This window comes from Lycorma delicatula, chromosome 8 (genome assembly GCF_047948215.1).
Source record: "Lycorma delicatula isolate Av1 chromosome 8, ASM4794821v1, whole genome shotgun sequence".
Taxonomy (NCBI): Eukaryota; Metazoa; Arthropoda; class Insecta; order Hemiptera; family Fulgoridae; genus Lycorma; species Lycorma delicatula.
In genome coordinates this window covers 87,396,033-87,423,000 of record NC_134462.1, presented here as the reverse complement: position 1 = coordinate 87,423,000, position 26,968 = coordinate 87,396,033, and positions in this window count along the sequence as shown.

Genomic DNA, 26,968 nt, shown 5'->3' with positions numbered 1-26,968 from the left:
ATGCTCTAGTATGCAGATTATATTACAGTAATTATACGTAAATTTTTATTTACATATAAAATTAGTCTTGAATTTAATGAATCGTTAATTTTACAGTGAATGAATAATTAGTACAAAAAAGAAGAAAATGTAATTTAAAATGAATAACTTAATTATACCATTACTCGGTGAAAAAAGCGACATAACCACTCTGTTAATCCATTAAAATCTTTCCACATTTATTCTGTTTCCTGTGAGTAATTGTAATATATCCTTATTTTTCCTACAAGATCATCAAAAATATGTTTTTTTCTTATTTTATTCAATCTTGCCTTCCTAAATAGCCCGAGCACTTAAATATATAAAAAATGTATGGAAATAAGTTACAATATGATTTTTTCCCTTAGGAAAAAAATTAAAAAATTTGTCAATAATATAAAACAAAATTTAATGAAATTATCTTTCAATAAAATAAATCCTGCTGTTATTCAATTTCTACTAAAAAACTTAAACCTGTGTAATTTTGCGCCGATTTCAAAAATTCAAATTTTAAGAATGAGAAAATTTTTAGTTTTTAGTGAACTAAATTTATTTTATTTAATTTTGTTTAAAATATGATTGTCTTTAAAAAAAAGCTAGCTGTATGAAAAGTAGTATTCGCAAGAAACATAAAAGATGAGAAACATTACTTTTGATAAAAAGTTAAAGAATAAAAATAATCTATGTTGTATTACAGAGCGTGAGTTAAATTTATAGGAAATTATTTTCACAATCCTGTCTTGTTTTCAAAAATTCTTTATTTTACTGTTTCACACATTCTCTATTCATCTTTTTTAAATCGTTGGTAAATTAACTTTTATTTTTACACAACAGCCCAGAAAGGAATGTAATGGGTGCAGGATGTATGTTTGTTGTATTTCTATATGTTTGTTCCAGTGTAGCAGATCAACAACGACTGAACCGATTTAGATGTATGACCCCGAGTTGGAATCTTTACGTTACCGGGAGTGTCATAGGCTATATAAATATATATATATAGTAGTGGAGATTTACCGGTTGAAGCACAAACTTCAAAAATGAATTGTGAACTGTGAGCCTCTATCACTGCGTGAGCTGAGTTTGAACTGAATGATTCGAATAAATAATACTACAAAGATAATAGAATTAAATTTATGTATGTTAAATAAAATATTTTTAAAAAATTATGTTTTACAATAATGGGCTTCTCGTGGGGACTGCGTAAGGAGGGGACTGTGTAAGGCTAGAATGGTGAGGTGATGCGAGCACCTCGTGCGAGGTTAGACCATTCATTACCATCAACTAGTAACAATCGGGATGTCCCTGGGGCGCTATTTTGGGAGGTGCAATGGGGTGCTAATTCTCGAAAATTCACGAAAATTTTCATTGTATCAATCGTACGATTGATACAATTCATTCTCGAACTGACAGATCACGGTTATTCGGAAATATTGTTATATCTTCGCAATCAATCTTATGATTTTAAAAATTCAATCGGGGTATTTGCTAGTATAATACAAAATCATGATGAAACCAAACCAGAACAAAAAGAGCAGTGTTTTTCAGTAATGTTTTCTTTCGGCAATCGTGTTTTTTAATATTTATCTGTTGTTTATATTTTTATTTAATACAAAATTAATGCAATTTTCCAGTCAGTTTTCTTGAAGTTTCGCGTAATAATAATTAAATCTTAAATGAATTTATTAATGTTAATTGTATTAACTGAAAGTAATGTATTTTAAGCTCATATGTCGTTATGGTATGTATAATAATCCAATAAAAAATATAACTGGAAAAATATTTATTAAAAAAAGAAAGTTACGTTTAATTGAAATTGCTAAAGTAGCTTCTATTCAAGTTACCTGGAAGAAATTTATTTCGCTATTTACTCTTATACAAAATTAGTTAAAGGCGATCGAAATCAGTAAATTTGATAGGAAATAAGGTTTTAATTAACAGAAAAGATAAAATAACACGGTCCATTGAAACTTTTTTTTGCCTCTGAGACCACCGTTAGCTAGTGCTTCAGAGGATGATATGAAGTGGCAATTGTGTAGCATGTGAAAATGCTACAATTTCAAAAATTTGAAACTTATTGGTCTTTCTGTGGTCGATTCTTAAAAAGTCTTTTTAGTAAATAATGTAAAAAAAATCATTAATTTTATTTCACATGGTGATATTTAACGTCTAAAACGATGTTTAAAATGAACTATTTACTTATAAGGACAATATCGATAAAAATTTATTTTTGTTTTTAAAGTTATCAGTATTATTTTAATTACCATGAAATTTTTACAAAATCCAAAATTTAGGATACCAGATTCGAAAAAACGTAACCTGAAAACGTTTTCTTGATTCGTAAACTGTATCAAGAAAACCCACACATACAACGCCCACAATTTCTAGGCGGTAGCCTATTTATCTGATAGTAAAAGTATTAGATATTCAACTAATGGACCAAAATAATAAAGTAGGGTCTTATTATTAAAAGTTATTTATAAAATAACTTTAAAAATTATTTTGTGAATTTTCGAATGGAAATTTTATGTGGTCCAGGAGAACTTTTCATTCCCCTCGAATTTAAACGAAGTTAACTGGGAAGTCAAACTCTAATTTGACTTCCCGGTTAATTTTAGTGGCCAAAAAACAAGCATAGGAATTAAAAAATTCCTTTCAGCACGCCTGAAGCCGGAGGTAGATCCGGTGCTAAGTAGGGGGTAAAAATATTTCCACCTTAAATTTAAGAAAAACTTCAAATTTAATTAATACGACAATGGTTGCATGTGAAAAAAGTTTTCACACATTTAGCATACGACAAGCCCCTACCTTCTAACAATTCCCGCCAAATTTTTGTCATCCCTTGCCGTAAGGGTTGATCATATCAAAAATTGTTACAGACAAAGGTTTTAGGTAATATTTAGGGGACTAACGACCACTTTTAACCAATTCGATACTGTGCCTATTAAGAGAGGTATGATTTTTTGTCTTCGAAACCCCATTTTTTCCACCCCCTGTGCCAATGGTTAATGATATCAAAAAACCTTACTTATATAAGTTTTAGGCTCTTATCCAAAGAACAGTAGGACTTTAAACAAATTCGATATTTTACTTAAGAAATTTATAGCGACTTTTTTTTTCGAAAGAGCCTCCCCATTTCCATCCCCATGGTCCGATTTTTCCCATTAACAAACTCGACCGAGATTTGGGTCGTTATAGTTTAAAAGTGATTGGCGTAAAATTACGGCAGTTATCGTGTCCGCTAGAACGTGAAATATATATATATATATATATAAACTTTTGATCTGACAGTGGTTTTGGAGTCTGGGGGATGTGATACGCAAGATATGTCGAAATTTTGCGGAAGTCGAATCATGGTACCTGTTACAATAGGTAGTATTTTCTAAGTTATTTTTAGGTAGCTTTCTTATGAAATCTACCTAAAAAAAAATCGCTTTTGAATATTGAATTATCTTAGATAATACTATTCGTATAAGTAATTTCTCTTTCTCTCACTCTCTCATTCTCTCTCTCTCTCTCTTTCTCTGTCTCTCTCTCACTCTCTCTCTATCTCTCTCTCTCTCACTCTTTGTAACTATAAATTTAGAACTAGTGACCCGATATGAATGAAAATTTTGTCTTCTTAAAGATTGATTATGAGAAAGAAAGACAAACTAAATAAAATTTAAGACTTATTACTGATGATGCACTTTCATTTTTAACCAATTCCTGTTATTGTCTACATTATTTTAAGTTATAACAAGATTTAAAACGTATTACATTTTCAAATTTCAACTCATTATAAATTTTAATTCAAATTTTATATTTTTCTTTCATATTTTACATTTATATAACAAATTTTCATTACAACTGAAATTAAAGATCAGCTATTTTCAACGCTCTCGCTTCAAACGATTTATTTTATTTAATTTTGATCAGTGTTTCCATCGCTAATAAAATTAGTTTCACTCTGATTTTTATTGATGAAAATGTTTTTCGAAAGAAAAACATCTTGTTTAAATAATGGAATATTATATCGTACCTAACACCTGCCTTTCGTTAATCGGTTCCTAATTATGCATCGTGTTTAGTATAATAGGTTAATGGAACTTTGAGTAAAATTTGATCGTTCCAGTAGAGTGTACTAAAGAAAAGATAAGACAGAAAAACAAAAATCTACTTTAAATATCAAGAGATCGTCGAGTTTTTTTTTCAATTATTTAAAAATATCTCCGTAGAAAGATTTGATATAAGTGAAACTTTTTTAAAAAAGCGGCCTTAGGGAAACATATAGCGTGTATTATTCTCTAGGTGCAGTGTAAAAAAAAAAGATTTGTTCTAATCGGTTGAATTTTTCCTACTCATTGAGTTTAGAATTTCTTAAAATGTCCAGACAGCCTCTACAAAATGTAAATTCCTCGTGCTTTGTGTCAATAAAAAAGATAAAAATAACAATATAAAGGACTACAAGTCCAATATATATATATATATATATATATATATATAAATTTTAATATTATTGTTACATTATGATGAAAAAATATCTTATAATAAATATTAACTACGACAGACCTTGTTAATTAAGTTAAAGTATATAAATCTGTATGCATTGTACAAATTAATGATGAAATAATAGCACAGTTATACGTTTTATGTCATTATACTAATTATTGAATCTCACCAGAAGAAATTAAGCTCGTTTACTTTTATTTTATTTTATTTAATGTTTGTAATAAAAATTGATGAGAAAAATAAAAGAACCTTAATTGGCTATTATGCTTTTTATCTGTTACTTCCACTATTAATCCCCTTATTATTTATTTACAATTTTAATAAACTTACTTTTTTCATAACAGTTAAATGATTTTTTATTTTTTATTTTTTTACCTATGTGGATTTCCACATGTATACTTGAGTGATAAACGTTAAACATCTGGTAAAAATATGGATGAAATTGACAAAATTGTGATATAATTTAATTATAAATGAATAGGGTTACCATTTCGGAAATAGACTACTAGTAAATAATTAAAAATACATATATTTTATAAGGTTTTTTTATCATTTTATAAAAGATATCGGTAAATTTCATAAGTGTGAAAAATAATTAGCTTAATCGAACACTGTTTTGTTTGTAAATAATGTTTTTAGCTTCCTCCTAAAAAAAAGCTACTGAAGTTTTTATTAATTTTATGCTCAGCAATTCGCAAATCTTTGGACACCAAAATTTTCTGAATGAAAATTACGACTACGCATCATTTATTTGTTTTTATTTCACCTTCGTGAGAAAAAATTGTTTGTCTTAAACAAATAACCTTCTTAATTGGATCGGTAAATTTAGCTGTAATTTATCTTATCAATAATAATACTAATTATTATTATTATCCACACACCCATTAATAATGATGTGGAGAAAGTTGATTATCTAACCTCGGAACAATATTCTGTACGGCTGCAAGGTCGGTGAAGCCGTCCAATAAGATGGTGTAACCAACTCGATAACGCACTTAAATCTTTGAACAATAATAGCCAGGAAAATCTACAACTCGAAGTTATTACATCGAATACACCTATTCTTACGATCACGCTGACAGATATTCGTGCCGTCTGAGTGCCAGGAAGATAACGAATAAAATGGACAAAAGGAATAATGTGAAAGTAATAAAGTTCTTTATCGTGTCAGTAATGGAAAAGATCACACACTTCCAGGCCGGAGAACAAACTTTCACCAAGATATCGATACCGATCTATTCCAAGATATAATGCGGACAGAAGAAAATTCAATGTAATCAGAAAAATGCAATAATAAGGAAGAAGTATCTGAATGAAATTGAGCTAGAGGAAATCAGACAGATATGTCCGCATCTACGCAAGCGTAAGGGCCTTTAGGTCCATCAGATAACGACAAAGGAATTGTCGAAGGTACCCAAGAGTCTCGTGAATCTAGTTAAAGCTCCAAAGAACTAAGTCAAAGTAAAGAGAAATGATAAAGCTCCCGTGGATGATAAGATTGAAAAAAGAGATTTGAGAATTGAAAACTAAATCTGACATCATAGTAGCGTATCTAAAAGGAAATAAAAGTAAAAGAATCTTAACGAGACGAAAGAAATAATAAAATTCGAAGTAATATGATCGTCAAAATAAGATGAAATTCACGGAAATCAAGGATACAGTAAGACAGACCTATAAAGAATGCAAGATTACCTCAATATAATGAATTAACTAAAAGAAAGAAACAGGATAAAAAACTTAACTGATCCGAAGGTATTCCTTTAAATATTAAATCAAATAACACCACTAATGAAGTTGACGATGTCGATGAGATTATGATGATAATTACGCCGACGAATACGATCATGATGATTTCTACGATGATAGTGATGATGACCAGGATGACGACGATGACATAACAATGACAATGACGATAAGAAAGATTATGACAAGGACGACGACGATGACTGATGACAACTATGACGACGAGATGATTATGATGACGACGATGACAATTATGATGATGATGAACACAAACGATGACAATGATATGATGAAACTGATGATGATCATGATGAAAATGACGATGACGACGAATATAATGAAGATGAAAACGCCGATGTCGATGTTGATATCGTTGATGATGTCGTTGACAACAAATGAAGAGGATGACGAGGACGTCCCCGAGGACTACCATAATGATGAGGATGACAACTATGAAGAAGACAAGGATAACAAAGAGAGTGATGATGGTGATAATGACAGTAACGATGCCGATGACGACGATAACGATTCCAATGTTAACACTGGTGAAGCCGATGACTATGACGATGACGTTTTTGAAGACATTGTTGACCTTGACGACGACCACAACCACGACGATGAGGAAGGATATGACGGTGGCAGTGACAATGAAGACGTTGACGATGAAAAAGAAGAAGAAGACGACGACAATTTGGTAGAGTCTTTATGTTCTATTTAGAAAGTACTGGCCTCGAAAAATCCCGTTAGATTAGTCACGTTATTTTTCAACCGTTAATAATTTTACTACATTTCTGTCTCTCTTGAAAAAATTGGTATGAAAATTGATTTGTTAAAAAAAAATCCCGTCAAATTTCTTGTAACTAACTAAAAAAATGTTGCAGAAAAAATTAAAAAAAAGAAGATAATATAGAACTATTACATTTAAGTAAATTAAATGTAATGTAAATTTAAGTAAATCTTTTAACTTAGCATTAATTGTATGAAGTTCCACTTATCAATAATTTTTTTTTTGTCTTCAGTCATTTGACTGGTTTGATGCAGCTCTCCAAGATTCCCTTTCTAGTGCTAGTCGTTTCCAATAATTTAAAAATATATTTCCAAGTACTTACGAAGTTGCTAATCCATCATCAGGGATTTCTTATAAGATGTTACGATTATTATAATAGTGGTAAACATCTTACGGACATGACGTTACAGTCTTATTGACGTATAAATTATTCTTTATTTCTTGACGACCGACTATTATGAACATAACAATTTTAATTTAAATATAATTATACATATTTCATATCAATTTTGAATTAACATCTTATAAAATATCCCTGATGATTGAGTAGCAACTCCGAAAATACTTGGAAATATATTTTAAAATTGTTAGCAAGTGGAACTTTAATTTATACAATTGAATTATCAACGGTGCCAAATGCTTAGAAAATTAAATTTAGAATTAATTATTTGGTTTCGATGTCTTTACGCTTAAATCTGAAATGTATTAAAAGAGACAATTATTTTTTAATGCAGTTCTAATTTTTATCGGTTTTTATGTTACTTAATATTTATTCGATTTATTTATATAGCGTTAACAGTCTTACAAAAATTGGTTCGTGCCCGTGCGCAAAGTTCTTTTGCAAATAACCTTTGAGTTTTTTGCAAGAAAAGAAAAAGACTTTCCTTTTTTTCACTTTTGTCGAATTTAATAGATCCTTTGAAATGAAATACAAGAATAGTTTCTTTTAAGAGCTTTACTTAAATAAAAAATATATTTTGAAATCTTTTTATATTTTTAGGACCATGTTTGTGAAACTTTTCCCATAAATTTCCTTGAAGTTTCGCTCAAAAATATTGAAATGACATCATACTGTAAAGTTTAATGGTAAAAAATGACTAGAAAAATACCTCCAGTACTTTTAATGATTACCTAAAGAATATCTTTGTTTAGAAATCATCTCGAAAATGCCGAATCTGAAAAGTATGTTTTCCCCTAGAATTTTTTTAAATTTACGACAATTTTTCTGAAAATTATTAATGATAAAGATCTGGAAGTTAATTTTTTCAGTGAAAAACCAAACAAAATCAACTGTGTAGTTTCACAACATGAAACCCAAAACTTTCAGTGAGTTTCGATTTACTATAGGATCAGAAATCAGAAGGAGAGTTTTCTTTGCTATAACAAAAAACTATATATATTTTTTAATTATTTTAATCAAAGGAATATGTCTGTAAATTTTAGGAGGAACCTCCTGTAAGAGAAAAAATCAATTTAATTTAATTTAATAATAATGTTAACAGAGATATTTATTTACTTTTGTATTTCTAAATGACGTTATTTATTAAAAATTATAATTTATAAGTAAGTATAATTTATATCCGAACTCGATGGCAACGTTACATTGATTTAAATGAATGGAAAAAAATACCGAGAAAGATATCTATTTTGATCCAAAAACTTATGTCAAATAAATAATACTGACATATGTTTAGCATGACATATTCGTATACATAAAATGTTGGTCGCAAACAAATTGAGACAATGAAAAATTTCAATATAAATATTACAACAGAACTTCTAATTGAAATTTCCTGTTTTCAGAACGCGATTTTTACGCTTAAGTATGTATTTATCTGAGTAGAAATTACAATATAAAATTTAATCAAGGCTTGTAGCAGTTAATTAAAATTCTTAAAAAAAGGAACATTTTATATTTTAATACCAGGCAGGAGACTACCTTTCCTTACATATATGAATACATAGGCTATCTATCTAAACACTACCCTAGTTTACTGCTGATTTAATTAAATGTTAAACAAGGAAAGTAATATAAATTAATATCTACCTACATGTACTACTACTAGTTTATACTACATGTAATGTACGATTTTTTTCTTTTTTCTTTATTTCTAACTTTTATAATTGCATTACAATATTTCTGCACTTAATTCAAAATTATAATAGTTAACATGAGATGTTTTCACCGACGCAGGAAATTATAATTTTATCTAAAAGGAATGCTGTTAATATTATAAACTCACGCACACACTTACAAAACACATACACAAACATATATAAGAAAGTCCAAATATAAATGAACTTTAACTTAAAGTTATGTACTTAGTAAAACTTTATAACTTATTTGAAGTAAATTTTTGATTCATTAATTTTTTCTTTATATAAATATAAATATATATATATATATATATATATATATATATATATATATATATATATGTGTGTGTGTGTGTGTGTGTTTGTGTGTGTGTGTGTGTGTATGTGTGTGGGTGTTCCGTTCCTTGTAACCTTTAAACTTAATTTTTCAAGTAATCACTCACACAGAAAAGAAATTTTTTTGTCATGTTTAGTGAAAAAAGTCACTAAACATACTTTTTTAGTCAGACAAACTTCTGACTATATTTGCATATCTTAATAATTCTGATTGAAGTAACAATAAAATTTATATGTGTTTAAAAAAAATCGCTTTCGGCCCGCCAGAAGGCGGAGCTAGATTTCACCGGTGCTAAGCAGGGGATAAAAAATATTTCCATCTTAAAGTTAAGAAACACTTCAAAATTATTCAATACGACAATGGTTGCATGTGAAAAAATGTTTCATATGTTTAGCATAAAACAAGCCCCATCTTCTTACAATTCTAGAAAAATTTTGGTCATCCCTTGCCGTAAGGGTTGATCATATAAAAAAATTGTTTCAGACAAAAGTTTTAGGTAATGTTCAGATGACTAACGACCACTTTAAACCGATTCGATACTGTGACTATTAAGGGAGGTGTGATTTTTTGTCTTCAAAACCCCATTTTTTCCACCCCCTGGGCCAATGTTTGGTGGTATCAAAAGCCTTTACTTACATAAGTTTTAGGCTCTTATACAAAGAACAGTACGAACTTTAAACGAATTCTATATTTTACTTAATAAGAAAGTTATAGGCATATTTTGTTTTTTCCAAAAAGCCCCCCCCCCATTTCCACCCCCATGGACCGATTTTGGCTGTTAACGAACTGGACCGAGATTTTTGGACGAGTTATTTTTAAGGAGCAATTTGAAAGGGATTGGTGCAAAATTACAGCTGTTATCGTGTTCACAAGAAAGTAAAAAATATATATAAATAATCTTTTGAACTGACGGTGGTTTTGGGGTCTGAGAGCAGTGAAGCGCAAAGATATGTCGAAATTTTCCGGAAGTCGATTCATGGTACCCATTGCAATGGGTATGAAATTACGTAAAAATCAAAACTGAAAGATTATACTGCTAATGCATAAACTATTAAAGGTTTTTATGATTTGATATTTTGTTTTGCGTATAATTTATTTATTTATTTTTTAAATCTATGCAGTTATGTATGATGTGCATCTTGAATGAAATAATACCTTTTAACTTTTAATTAATTAACTTAAGGTTTTTAATCTTGAGTTAAAAATCGATTCCTTAATTTCAAAATAATGAAAAGATATTGTAGTGTTAAAATTTATGTTAATCGTATTGGGTAAATAAAATAATTGTTCGGTAATGATATAATACGTATATAGGTAAACAATATATTTCAAAATACGTACGAATAAAATATAAAAATATATTTAAAAAATGCTGCGACCAACATTCTACAGCAACCAAATTTTATTTTTTAAGATAAGATAAAAATATAAATCACGTAAATAGATTATGAAAATCATAAATAAATTTTCAAAAGAAACTGTCCATTAAAAACTTGGTGTAGGATTAGGTAACAGTTAAACAGCGAATCTCGGTACGGAATCGTACGGGTAATTGAGTAATCTAGTTTTCAATCTCATGTCTTTATTTCTTATTCATAAATAAAAAAAATCATAATTTTAGTTATTTAGTTTAAAAAGAGGAAAAAACTTTTTTTCACGAGAGACCTATATAATGTATTTGTGTATTATTATCCATACAAATAACGGTATAAATATGGTATCATTCATTTTCTTTGAATATAGTTAGAAAAACATAAAAATTAACAAAAAATTGTTTAGTAATTGTATTCAATGTAAAATGTAAGGCAAAAATAATTTTAACCAATAATAATTATAACCCATTTATCAGATATACTGAAAACTAAGCAAACTAATCGATTTGAAGATATTCCGGTTGGAGAAACTAAAAACCTCCGACCCGGGGACATGAAAATAGACGCTTACCCAGTTATCAATTACCAAAACGAAAGATTTAATCCAAAATAATTTCAGAAAAAAAAATCGGGTGGGGCTGTGTAGGGGCGCACGGCCGTTGGTTTAACATGAAACGTTCCAGACCTTGGATGAAGTCCTCTGAGCTACAAACCAACCAACGTATCTGTAGAGTTAAATGGGAGAGCCACCATCGTATTTTTTTTTTTTAACAAGACAAAAGTCTCCAATGGAGAATTATAGTTCCTTCATTTGGCCAACTGTACAGATAAATTGGTCGGTCTGTATGTCAGCGAGTCACTTTTAGTGTATTGGATTGAAATAAAAACGAGACATTGACTGCGTACTAAATTTAATTTTAACATAAAACAGACACTAAATGGTGCATGATATTTATTTCCACTAATATTCGACGACAGTTTTGTTCAAAATTGGTCTCTGATATGAGAAGCAAGAGACATAAGGCATAATAAGCAGCGGTAAAGGTGCTCGCGCCATCGGCGTCGTTCTCTGAGCTCGCTTGGCACCGGATATTGGGGTACCTGTTCGTGGCCCATAACCTCCCTTTTTCATATACGTAATTTATATTTCCGGCTGATTTTTGCGAGGGCTGAGGCTGAAAAATTGAATTGTTTACTTTAATTTTTACACATAAATATAGTCCAAAATACACTTATTATTACTTAGATCGATCTATCTCGACAAACTCTAAACTCAAACACACGAATCACCGTACTATAACGTCTAAGTCATGAGCTACACTGAATGGAAATGAGCGAGAGCGCCAGTTTTGGTCGATCTGCGCTGTGCCCCCTCCGCGACAACCCGCTTGTCAGTGACGCAAACTGAAAGTCGTATCGGCGAACTGACCATGTAAGTTGTAAAATAATACCTCATTTACGTCTCTGAGACTAATAGTTATTAGGGGAGTTATTAAGGCAGGAAGATATAGACCTTTTCGTTACAAATTTCTGTTTCGGTTCCCGTATGTTTCGGTGTGATTTTTAAAGACGGTTTACGTCAAAAGAAAAATAGGATAAAATATAGAATTTTCAACAATTATAAATATCATTCCTGTATATGGAATAGAACGGTTGATAGCTGGTTTTGGTTTCCAATTTATTTTTTGAATAAACTTTGCCCAAAAATTAATTATTAAATTTGTAATTCATTGTCCATATGTAAACAAATTATGTTTGTTATAATAACGAAAAAACTTTTAACAAATTAATATTCTCTAAAATAATGTAGAAACGGTATAACTTTAACGGTCAATCGAGACGTACGATCTCTAGTTTTGGTTTCATGCGTTTATTTTTTATTTATTCATCAAATCTCCGTGACAAGATCACTTTAGTGCAGAAAGTGATCGAATACGACAAATAATTTTTTTTTATATTACGTCCAAGAATAAAAAACATACTTTCACGATTTCAAAAATTCCAACCACGTACCAACAATGTATCCGTTTTATCAAAAATTAAAAAAATATGGGTGTTTTTTATATTGCAAATCCTGATTTAATTTTTCAAGTAATCCTGATTTTCAACTAATTACGAGTATAATTCAATGTTAATCTATAATAAATTAGGTTTATTAGCTTTACGGATTTCAGAATTGACGGTATAAAGAATTGGAAACGCGATAGTTGACGAAGCTTCTTAACTCGGTCGGTAAAACGAAATGTTTTCTCTAACATGGTTGTAAAAATTCATCGGTTTCAATAAAATTCCACTGACCGATTGAATTTAAAACAAATGTTCTTCCTTGCTTGTAATGTAAAAACGTATAACAATTTAGCCAATTGGCGTTCAGAATCGGGAAGATAAATAGTGTAGTTTTACTTTATCTGGTTTCCGCATAACCAATTTATCCCGTATTAAACACGCGTATCGTGTTCCCGTAATACATTTGCAAGGCAAAACTTTTATTAGAAAGTTCTTTTGATAATTATACCTTCTAATAAAGTTCAAATAAAAAATAAAAATTAACAACATGGTCATAATTTAATGACTTTAAATTACGATTAGAGACGTGATTTAAGAAACTTTATAATCAGTTTATTACACTAATATGGTACAGAGACTTGTCCGTTATCGAAAGAGATAATAAAGAAGATTAAAAAAACTCAGAAAGTTATGGAAAGGTCTGTGTAAGGTTAAACTTAAATGGTAAAAATGTACTTGAAGAGTATTTCGGACTAGAGTAAAGGATGACGGAGAGATTTAATAATAGCTAAAAGCAAATGTAGATGGATAGGCCACGTGGCAAGAATGGAACCGAGGAGATTGGCAAGGAGACTTCTTGAATGGCGACCATATGGTAAGAGGAGTGAGGGAGACCGAAAAGGAGATGGGTGGATGATATGAGGTGAGTGGGAGGGAGAACAGGATGAGGATGGCACAAAATCGCGAGGAATGGGAAATTCATGAAGAGGACTACGTTGCTAAAATACCGGCGATGAAAAAGGGCTAAAAAAGTAAATAATTAAAACCCAATAGGTTTCAAGGCATTCCGAATAGAGACACTTCAAACTTTCTACCTGCAAACACTGACATTGATGAATTATCTCTTTTCTTCCTGTTTAGCCTCCAATCCTTATGGCATATGACCAACCATTACGGCAAGGGATGACCAAAATTTAGCTAGAATTGTAAGACGGGGCTTGTCATCCGCTAAACATGTGAAACTTTTTTTCACATGTAACCAATGTCGTATTGAGTAAATTTGAATTTTTTATTAACTTTAAGGTGGAAATCTTTTTTATACCCTACTTTTTTTCCTGTTTAGCCTCCGGGAATCATTGTCAGGTATTACTTCAGCGGCATTAATGAGGATGATATGTATGAGTGTAAATGAAGTGTAGTCTTGTAGAGTGCCAGGTCGACCGTTCCTAAGATGTGTGGTTAATTGAAACCCAATCACTGAAGAACATGATCTAGTATTCAAATTCATATAGCTGCCTTTAGTAGGATTAGAACGTTGAAACTCTCGACTTCGAAATCAGCTGATTTGCGAAGATGCGTTCACCACTACACCAACCTGGTGGGTTACCGATAAATTATCTTATTTTTTGTTAGAACAACGAAATATATCCAAATTAGTTGCATATAATGATAAGCCTTTATAAAATACAACCGAATTTAAAAAAAAAAATGTATTTCGATTTCTTTTCTTATTCTTGATTCTAATTTCAAATCTCCATGGTAACAATATTTTGTTACCAAATTTTTAGTTCGGGAAGTAATAGTTTTAAAAACTATTTTTCAAGATTCTTTCCCCCGAATTTATAGAAAACGATAATCTATGATAAATAATAATTCAACAATAAACATTTAGCTTTGCAAATTGTTTAAAACATTGAATTAATAAAAAGTTAAAGTTTTTGATGTAAAAATACGTCACAATATGTAACAGGGCATATTTGTACAAAAAGGCTTAGAAAAAACCATTACTTTGGTAGTTACACAGGAAATACTGCATATTACAGATTATACATTTTCTAACTTTACTGATCGATATCAAAACGTCTATTGTGAAAAAATAAATAATTTTTATAACAATTTAATAAAGAAAAATATTGAAACCCGTATAATATTTTTATGAATGCATTCTTTTACTCAGAAATGTTTATAGGGGCTTCATAAATATTAAACGATAATGTTAGTTTTTTTCTTAAATTTGGCATAATATCCGATGTTCTTTGAAAAAGATGAAGAATTTCATTGCCAATTTGTTAATGTCCACTTTTTAAATAATGTAAACATTAATATTCCAGGCAGTATTTAGCGGGAATGCTCCTAGCAGAATATGCATTTAGCGTTTAATTTCTTCGATTATTTAAACGATCTTTTTTTTTTAAATGAGGTGCTTATTTTTTTGTATACCATGATTACGTCTAATATTGCATTGATATGAAATCGTATAATGTTTACACTCTAGAAAAAAGTCCTTGAACTTTAGTTGTAATACTTTCCTGGAATTACTTATTTATTCTTACATAGTTGGAAAAATAACGATACATGTAAAACGTTACCAAAGTTTTCTTTTTTGGGGTGGTTGTAATTTACAATGAAGTTTTATAGTAAAATTATCATTATACCTGAATGTTAAATAAACCAAAAAAAAAACTGCTTCACCGCCTCCAAAATCACTTTCCAAAAAAATCCTTTTCTACGTTTACTATTTTACATGGTAAAAAACTGCAAAAAAAAATTCCACTGAAAAATTTACAACCAATAAAAAAATTACCTAAGATTTCTTTTTGCTGGAAGGTGGAGGGTGAATTATGATGAAATTTTATTGTAATATTTTTATTAAAAGTTGATTTATTTAAATTTTAAATAATATTAAAAGTTTAAATAAACCAAAAAGTTTTAAAAAATTAAAAAATCTCTATTTTTAAATTTTGATCATTCGCCCACCCGAAATATAGCCATTTACGGGGGAAATATAGCCACCCGGGAACCCCATTTACGGGTGTGGAAGCAGTGTCCGACTCGCTAACAAGTTCCGCAAGATAGTAAACCGTTAACCACCCCTACAGGGAACAGCTAATAAAGCATTACCTCAGAAGGACGGGAAAGCGCCCATACGCACACATTCAGACAACAAAGCAAATAGCAAAGCACATACGCACACAAACACAGATCCACACATAACTAAAGAAACAGCACAAAACAACACCAAACATACCAACACGTATGCGCCACCCGCGCACAGACACACGCACATCAACAACTCTCGCAACACTCATGCTTTACCATACGAATACTTACATGCCATCAACTGTAGCTCAGAAGTGGGGGAAGCCCCCGGGACCCCAGTCATTGCATCCAGCCGACCCCCACAAGATCGAGGGGCCCTCTAGACACTCACGGCGAGTGTCGGTGAGTGTTACTGCCCCTTAAGAATATACATAAATTTTTTATATAAAGGTACACATTTTCCGATATTTATCGATTTACAGTAAACTAGTATCTATCAAGTTAAACAACAGGTTAATAATACGTAAATGTACTTATCTTTAAAAATTTAGAAATCGCAATCAAGTAAATTTTATGAACTTCCACTTATCACTACGGACGTAATAGCAAGAATAATACTATTGTGTAATGGAACTGCTCTTTTATAATTAGGGGTAATAAACATGTCTATGCATGTTGAAACTCAAGTTGAAGCACCACTCGCGCCACGGAGGCTGGCAACAAGTATACACTTGACCACCAAGAGACATATGCTAACGAATCGGGATTTTCCGCTGGTGATCGTTACATTCCGCTGCTAAGTTAAGGGAGACGGACACACAGACAGACACACATTTAAATGCCCTTTAGTAGGGTAGGATAGTACATATTATTTGTAAACGTTAAAATTAAATTTTTTAAATGTATTTCTTTAATACAAACTTATGAAAATAGAAAAATTCATTTTGTAAAAAAAAATTGATAATTTTATTTCAAATAAATTATTGGAATGATCTTTTAAATCGCTCATGAAAGTTTAAAAGGTTTTTTTGTACGTCGAAGTACTGTGTTGCATTAACACAAAAATAATTCTGTTAGTTTTATGTTGGTTAACCAGAATATTGTTTTTTTATTTACTTACTTTTTAATTCCCATAAAAATCTCAAATGTGACTAGCTTTTTTTTATGTTTAGACTCCGCAACCACCGTAAGGTATTACTTCAGAGGATGATATGTATAAATGTAAATGAACTGTAGTCTTGTACAGTTTGAGGTCCACCGTTTCTGCCGGCCTCCTGGCGCGAGTGGTAGCGTCTCGGCCTTTCATCCGGAGGTCCCGAGTTTGAATCCCGGTCAGGCATGGCATTTTTACACACGCTTCAAATCATTCATCTCATCCTCTGAAGCAATACCTAACGATGTCTTCGGAGGTTAAAAAAAAAAGTAAGGTCGACCGTTCCTGAGATGTGTAGTTAATTGAAACTCAACTACCAAAGAACACCAGTATCCACGATCTAGTATTCAAATCCGTAAAAAAAAATAGCCGCCGTCGCTTAGTTGGTTAAATGTAACTAGTTGAGATCCTGAGAAATTTTAATCTAACTTGCGTAAGGCTTTGTACTGTACGGTGATACTGAGAAAATTTGTACGAGAAAATGATACTAAGATTGAAATGTAATTTTTTTATTTATATCTATACAAGCATATTAAACTAATTAACGATTTCAGTAACGTTTTGCTCGTTCAGACATACGCTCACGTTCATACTAAATACATATACATACATAGTTCACACATAGCGTTTTCTTAAATGAAATATTGAATTAATTTTTTCTTAAGTACATGCAAAAATTAGTTCACTGCCTTGTGACTTAAGCACAGTGTACCTTTTTTTTTTACGTACTATTTTTAACCACTTAAGACCAACCGGTAAACGCCTAAAAGTCGTTGCCTCGGTCGGCCCCCTAAGTGACGTGGCTGTAGACTAGCCCTGCCTGAGCATGCAGCCTAAGGCTGGACTACCCATCCGGGTATCTCCCATTTTTGTTTGTTTACTCCCCTGGGCCGGACATACAATCAAGTAAAGCTCAGTCCAGAAAAGTGTCCTTCAACTCTAAGGGAACCTCCCCACCTACCGAGGCAGCACATCCGGCATGGCGAGAAACGTAACGGTTCTTTCGGTAAAGGAACACATAATATCGTTGAACACGTCTTGAGGTGAAGGTGACAAGTATACAATTTTAGTGAAGCACAAGGTTTCTGAAAAGCTTCCAAATACTCATGTTCCTCACCGCAATGCAGATCGAACTCTAATCGAAAAATGTCGGGCAACAGGCTCTGTTGAAAAAGCTGATCGAAGTGGATGATCACCTAAAGTGAACTACCAGAAGCTGCTTGATGTTTAAGATACTACGGCCAAAAGTCCATCAAAGTTAAATCGTAAGTTAACACACCTGCAAATTATCGGACTTGCTACCGCACATAAAGCTGTAAGAAACAGCTGAAACTTTTTCCCTACAACGTAATGTGTGTTCTAGAACTGAAACTTACAGATCATGCCAAAAAATTAAATTATTGTCAATTGTTAAACGTTTTATCGACCAAAATTCTCGGTCTCCTCGACATTAGGTTTTTTTTTAAAATGAAGTGTCGTTTCATCTGGGAGGGTATATTAATTTACAAAATACACAACTGTGGACGATAACTAACGTCCATGTATTGAAGCGAAAATTGGAGTTTGGGTCGGTATGAATAGAAACGCGCAATATGGGTTCAAAGTTTTTTGAAAATATAGTTAATAGAGATCGTTATTGTATTTTAATAAACTTCATTAGTCAGTTAACAGAAGTAGAAATCAATAACGATTCATTCCAACAAGATGGCGCCACAGCGTACATAGCTAACAGGTCAATGACTTTTTTACGAAATGTCTTTGGTGAACGAATCATTTTGAAGGGTTTGTGGCCTGCACGATTGACAAACTAAGAACCGCAATAACGGCACACGTACGAGACGGTTAAAGTGTTTGAAAACAAATTGAAACGTGTACAGTGTTGTATTGATGTTGGAGGAGGACGTATTCCAGTGCACAGCAACTTTCCGAACGCTCTGAATTATCAGTATGGTTCCGGTGTTCCGTCCAATGCAGTTGTATGTTTCAGAATGAACTAAGCCGTTTGTTAAATACGTATATATTTATTTATCTTGCATAAAATTCTAAACAGGAAAATGGAAACATTTTTACTACGGCTGATGTATTACAATATCAATTACAAAAAATTAAGACATTTTCAAGTAATTACCGATTGGATTGTTTTTATAACAGGACTCTCCTTTTTTATTTTCTAAATTTGAAAGGTGTTATTCAAATAACGATGGAAGGGGTAAAACTGCCATCTTGTTTTTTTTTTTAAATAAAAGAACCTTTTTCATTCATAGGTCGGAATGGCGGCAATTTTAAAATGAAATGGACACGTCCGTTTATTTATAACTATACCGTTAATGAATTTATTTATAAATAAATATAATACGTAAAACGTTTCTGGTAAAACATTCCTACAAGAAATGTATATGTATATGTATATGTGTTGTGTATACATACATATACGTACACAAATATATAGCTTACATGCAGTGTCTGTAGGCCTAAAGTCGTCGTTGTTTATTTTGCTATTGATGTGAGTTAAACTAGCAATACCTGTCGAATACATTAGTATGTTAATTTTATTTTTAGCACGTACTGAAACTTTACATTAACATACAGACAAAGTTAGTTAAACATCGGTATGTATGAGAGTTGAACGGATGACTAAGGTTATATTTACAGATTACTTAACGCAAACGACTGTCGAACCATAAATTTTTCTTTATTTTGGTTAATTTTAAAATTTAAAAAACAATCTTTAAAGTATTGAATTTTATTTCACAATTTCTTTATTTATACAATATATCTTTTTTCAAATAATTAAAAATTTAATGTATGTTTTATATAGACATTTGTCTTTTGTAGAACCATAATATTACGGACTGATCACACTTTGGAGAGGCTAAGTGAGAACTACAGAATTAAAATTAATAATAGAGAAATAGTATAGATAAGTGTTGTAATAAACAATATACATATATTATGTACTATTTATTTATTACAAAGACTGCATTTTGAAATGTTTTTTTTCTTTATGAAAGCTGAATTATTTGAAAAAAACAATAAATTATTTCTACATCTCTTTTTGTATTATTAAAAACTTTATTCTATTTAATAATAATTATAATTGAAAAATTAATTGTAATAAATACTAGGTTTATTTAAACATAATATTTCAAAATATTATATGCTATAAAAAAGATTCCGTAGGAAGTATAAATGAATTGTATATAGGCAACGTTCTTTGCTCTGACGTGTTCAAAATCTTGGAAAACCTTAATAACGAAAGAATGAGTTTTCATAGATATTTTTAAGATATATAATGCATAAAAAATATGTAAAAAATAGTTTTAATACGAAACTCTTAAATTAAACTAAAAAGTAGGGTACACAAGCACCCCGAAAAGATAGACAGAAACTTCTGACCAAAACAAATCTATTATCGTTTTAAACAACTGCAGTCGAAATTAGAAAAACAGTCTAAACCACTCAAACTTTCAACCAAGATTGCGCACTATAAATAATACACGTCCCTTACATTCTCTCTTTCTTCTGTCTAGCCTCTGGAACCACCGTAAGGTATTACTTCAGAGGATGAATGAAGATGATATGTGTGAATTATATATATGATATATGATTGATATATATATATATATATATTATATATATGATATATGATTGATATATATATATATATATATTATATATATATGATATATGATTGATATGATTGATTGTGTGTGATATATGATTGAAGGGTAGTCTTGTGCAGTCTCAGGTCGACCGTTACTGAGATGTGCGGTTAATTGAAACCCAACCACCAAAGCACCTGCGGAGCTGACGTTCGCACGTGCTTGCACCAATGGGCGATAGCGATGGGGCACGGAGATCTCGCACTCCCGAGCAAAAAAGACCGAGTCCCGGCGGGGATGTCCCACTCTGGGTGTCTCCGTTAGAGGCACTGGCATAAAGACCGAGTCCCGGCTCCAGAAGTGGGGATCCAGGGGCGGCATAGCCGGGCCTGTAGATCCTACTCTGGGGGTTTGAGGCGGGAGCAAAGTGAGATCCGACCGGCGGGCCGAGACGTGGAGGCTCGTTAGAGTAAAGGACACTCCCTTGGGCTGTGTAATACTTAACTGCAGGATCCGGCCCGGGGGAGAAGAAGAAAACAAATTAAAAAAAAAAAAACACCAAAGAACACCGATATCCACGATCTAGTATTAAAATCCATATAGCTGCCTTTACTAGGATTTGAACGTTACAACTCTTGACTTCGAAATCACCTGATTTCCGATGACGAGTTCACCACTAAATCATCCCGGTGGGTTGCCCCTTACATTCTAGGTAAAATAAAAATACTCCCTTAATTTTATTAACCTTCTTAGGAAATCTAAATTTATCATAAAATATCTTTTAAGCAGAACAAATTTGAAGTAGCCCAACTCTTTGTTTTCGTACAATAAAACTAATTTTTATTCCACAAAATAAACAGATTACAAGTGAAAATAAAATTATTTACAGTTATAAATTCTTAATACATAAGCTTAATAGACAGATATACAAGGTCTGTAAATAAAGTAATGAAACTGGTTCGGAAAAACGTTTTATTTATAAACAAGTTATACATGGACTCTATCACCTTCGAAATAGTTCCCTTGTAACGCCACAAAACCCTTCAAATGGTTTTCCCACTCTTCACAGCAGTGTTGAACTCAGAAACCAGAATATCCTTCAGGTGGTCGGTTACATTTTTTTTTAATGTTTTCTACTGTTCCAAAATGGTGTCCTTTGAGATGTTTTTTTCAAAATTGGGTACAGGAAAAAGTCGCAGGGACTCAAATCAGGTAAATAAGGTGGTTGAGGAACAACAGGAATGTTTTTCTTTGGCAAAAACTCATTAATTGAGAGCGCAGTGTGACAAGGTGCATTGTCATGATGCATGGTGATTGTCATTGATGGCTGGTCTCACGCGGACAAATCTTTTCCGCAGTCTTTCAACAATTTCTCGTTAAACTTAATGGTTTACAGTCTGTCCTGTAGACAAAAGTCTCTGATTCGCTCAACATTGTCGTCACTTTTTGACGTTAACGGTCTTCTAGAGCGTGGATCGTCCGCAACTGATTCCCAGCTCTGAAAATGCTTTAAATTACCTAAAAACTTGACCTCGTGGCAGAGCGTTATCTCCATATGGCTTTTTCAATTTTGAAAAAGTTTCAGTAGCATTCTCACCGAGATTAACACAAAATTTGATTTAACAACGTTGCTCATAATTAGTATCACTCACTTTTGTAAACAAAAACGTTTTTCACGAAAATTTTGTTTACATCTCACGTGGCAACATTAGACTAAAAATATTAATACCGAATATAAATCAGCTGTTCATATAACCATATGTTTACTAGTAACTTTACAGTGTTGCCACTTTGACTTACAAAAAAACTAGTCTCATTACTTTATTTACAGACCTCGTGTAACCAAACAATATAAAATAGAAGTAAAATAACAAAAGTAAGCAATTATTATATAATATTGTGGAAATAGGTACTCCCTATAGCAATAACTGTATTGGAGGTTATCACCCAATTATTTTCAGGGAGTAAAATAATAAACTAATTATTTATTGAATAATGGTGAAGTGTGGATTTCCAAGTGGATTTCAAAATTAATTACACGGTACAAGTCTTGCATTACTAAAATTTTAGCTAATGTCAAGATTATATATACATACATACAGATAAAATACCTCATAAACATAAATACAATACAAGAATACAGTGATAAATTTGAAAATTAAATTAATCCTAAATAAAATTGAAAGAAAAATAATGACAACAAAAATAAAGATAATAAAAAAAATCACTAAATACTTCTTACGCGTTCTGACTTCTTTTTTTTCCAATACGCTTTCATTCTTTCGAGTATGACTTTATTTTGTTCTTCTATTTTGGTATTTTTTTTAATTTTTGATTTCAGTTTTTTGATTTTTTAATATTTTCTTTAGTGTTTTAAATTTTCAAAATTATTTTAAATCATTTCCGATTGTAAAATATTTGAGAATTCAAAAAGTCATTTTCCTTATATTCTTCTTCTTCAAGTGTCATCTCCTTTCAGGAGGTTTGCAATCATCGTCGCTATTTTGACCTTTGAGTAGGCAGCTTGGAACAGTTCAGTGGACGTTGTGCCGAACCATTGCCTTAGATTTCGTAACCATGAAATTCTGTATCTCCCAACGTTACGTCTGCTCACTATCTTACCCTGCATGATCAACTTGAGCAACTCGAACTTCTCTCTCCTCGTTATGTGATCTAGATACTATAATTTCCCTGCTTATACTGTAGACGTAATCTCGAGTTGTTTATTCATACTCTCTAGTACCTTGATGTTCCAAGATATCCTTAGCATGCGACTATAGCACCACATTTCATAGGCACCAACTTTTTCATGTGTAGTTTTTTGAATTTCCATGTCTCCATTCCATATAGCAGCACAGGAATCACATAATATTTTACTATTCTAGACCACAGATATAATCTGATCTGCCTATCAGACAAGAAAGTACGCATTTTGAGAAATGCGCTTCTTGCCATTTCTATCGGGGTTTTAATTTCCAGTGTTTGGTCCATGCTGTTGGTATTTTGCCGTTTTTTTCAATTATCGCATTGTCGATGTATAACTCTGGGCCCGCCGTTTGTGATCTAGTTATCACCATGTACTTCGTCTTCTTGAGGTTCATTCTAAGACCACTCTGTATACTACCATCTTTAATCTTTTGAACTGCTCTCTGTAGATCACTCAAAGTCTCCGTTATGACGACAATGTCGTCCGCGTACGTCAAATTACTAATTGGCCGACCATTAACTATAAATCCAGCTTCATCTTCATTTAGAGCCTCCTTGAATATCGCTTCGAAATACACATTAAATAGCACGGGGGACAAAATGCATCCCCGACTTTCTCCCCTTTGTATTTGTATTTCCTCTGTAACGTCATTACCTACTTGAATGGTAGCTGTTTGAAACCAGTATAACGATTCAATAATCTGTGTATCTCGTGAGTCGATATTCCGCTATCTAAAAAGCTTATTAGACATGGCGAACTTTATCAAAAGCCTTCTCGTAATCTATGACATAGCATTGTCGAATCCCTTATGTTACATAACACAATCCCATAACTAATAAAATAAAATAAAATAAGTTTTAAAGTTTTCTTCATCTTTCTAAAAAACTAAAAAAAAAATTTTGATAGAAAACAAAGAAATTTTTCTTTTTGTAACCCATAGGATATAAATAAAACTTGAGCAAAAAAAATTATAATTATAGATAAAACTTTCACAAAAACTATTTGAAAGCATTAAACAAAAAAAAAAAAAAAAAAAAAAAAAAACAGCATTTCATTATTTCTACGTGATATTTAGTAAACCGTTTCACTTGATCCAAACAGAAATTATGTTAATAAAAATTTATCATTGGAGGAAATAAAAAAATTGTTTCAAAATATCAAAAATTCTCTAAAATAAATCTTGATAATTCAAAAGTACCATTATATCTTTGACGAATTATTTAAAAATAGTAATTATTTAATTTTTAATGTTCTTTGAGTTTTATTATAATTTTGCTACTTAAAACCAAATCAGAAAACAATACATTTTTTTTTACATTATAATTTCATTATTTACAAGGATTTTTTTGTAAATAAAGAATTATAAATCTGGTTAACAAATAATAAAAATAAATTTTTACATTTTTATGCTAACAATATCTATTCTGTTTTATAAAACAAAAAATTATTCGCAGTTATAAATTTAAAGTAACTATATTCCGTGTTTTATGATAAGTCTTTACATACGATATATATGTTGCGTTCATGTAACGAATGGAGATGCGCACGCAATTACTGCATTATAATTTATTTATTTATTCTATTTTGATTGGTTAATAAAGTCTCATGTCATTGTTGTGCTGACAATCAGTATATTATAAAACTTTTTGTTTTCATTTATTGAAAATCGTTTATAAATATATTTTTTTAAGTTTTACATTCATCAATTCATCCTCTTTATTCATTCAAATATTTATTTTATTAAAAAAAAAAAAATTAACAATAATAATAATAATACTTCGTGGAAACGTGCATTATTACAACTTTATAACATACGTATGTTGTTATGCAGTAAAAATATCAATAATGGTACTTCAACAATATAATTGGATATCAAAATAACTATAAATATATGTACAACTTACATAACCCACGCGTCATATGATGATGATTATTATTGAAAATATATATTTTTCTATTATTATGAAATATGAAACAAGTTAAACATCGTTTTTTTTTTTAAATTATTTATTCGAACGTAGGTAGATAGTTTTTTCAACGTTTAACCTGAATTCTGTTTATGTTAATATTTTCTATGATGTTTGTTATCAAAATCATTTGATCTTTAAAAATTATTAATAACTAATAATATAATAATAAAATTTATGAAGGATATCATCCTTTATAAATATTAGATAAATCTTTTTTTTCATATTTTACATATCTGGTAACAAGAAACTTAATAATAGCTTACGTATTTACTTGTCAGAATAAAACTGACATTGCCATCGAGTAGGTTGATCGTATAAGTAAATTATATGAGAAAAAATTAATTTTCTTAATAAAATAAAATAAAGATTCCGGGTTATTATGTGTAAAATAAATTTGACCCAGTTTTTGAAAATAGGAAAAATTATTAAGGAATTCGCGGTCATTTTAAATGTTGGCTCCCCGCAGAGCATGCAGATTATATAAAATACCAGAAAATTTTTTTGATTAAATAGATGACCATAATTTACATATGCATTTGGTCTCTACTATACAAGTTTCCAATCATCTTGATTGTGTTTGTATATAGAAATACAGCTTATAAATCTAAAACTGTTAAAGAAATTCAGAAAAATCTTACTTCTTGTTTAATAATGATTTAACACATTAAGTAGTTTTGTATGAGGATTTGTCAACCACTGGGAATAGTTAAAAATTTCAAAACCTTTGGTTTGGTGAAAGTATATACACAGAAAATAGTATTAAAAATGAAAAATGCGTTTTCGTTTGATTTAATAAATCACTTTTCAGGTGTAGCTAAGTGTCTTAGAGTAACTAATATTATTTATTTATAACATCAATTCGTTTTCAATTTAACGTATTTTAAGATGTGGTCGATTTTTTTTTTATGTCGAATTAAATTCTGCTTGCCTTTTCTGCTAAGAAAATCGTTTTTATGATTCTCTGACATTTTTATTTACCGTTGTATTTTCTTTATGATATTTGTATTGTATCTTAACAAAGTTTATTACTCTTTATTGTTCGTTATAATATCCTCTGTTCTAGTTGACAGGTTTTGGTCTGCTGTAAAAAAACGGGAAAGCTAAATGGGAATTTGGAAGCTATCAAAAAATTTCAAAAATGTATAATTTTCTTTTCAACGTTAATACTTTTCTTTAAACAAATATTTTTCAGAAATATTGGACTGAATAAATTAAAAAAAATCGAAAGAGATCATTATATAAAAATTAAAAAATATGATGTGGATACCGTATGACTCCCTTGTACGCCTATTAAATCTGTGCATTGCGCACAGTATTCGGCGCGCATGCGTATACGCTCGTCCCAAAATCTCATTTTCTACCGGGTTATTTGAACATATAAGTTAGGGATTTTGGGACAAAAGTTTTTAGTTGTACAAAAATTTTACAAAATTTTAAATACATGATAATGATTAAACGAGCTAACAATCGAATATTTATTAAATATAATACATTTTTTTTTTAATAATCCTTAATAAAAATAAATATTTTATATAAGTCTATTGATTCTTAAGAGTATTGAAATTGATTGTTAATTAAGATAAAATTCAAAATAATGAATGAAAACCTAAACAAACAAACAGGGGACACATCTTATGAAGTGCAACC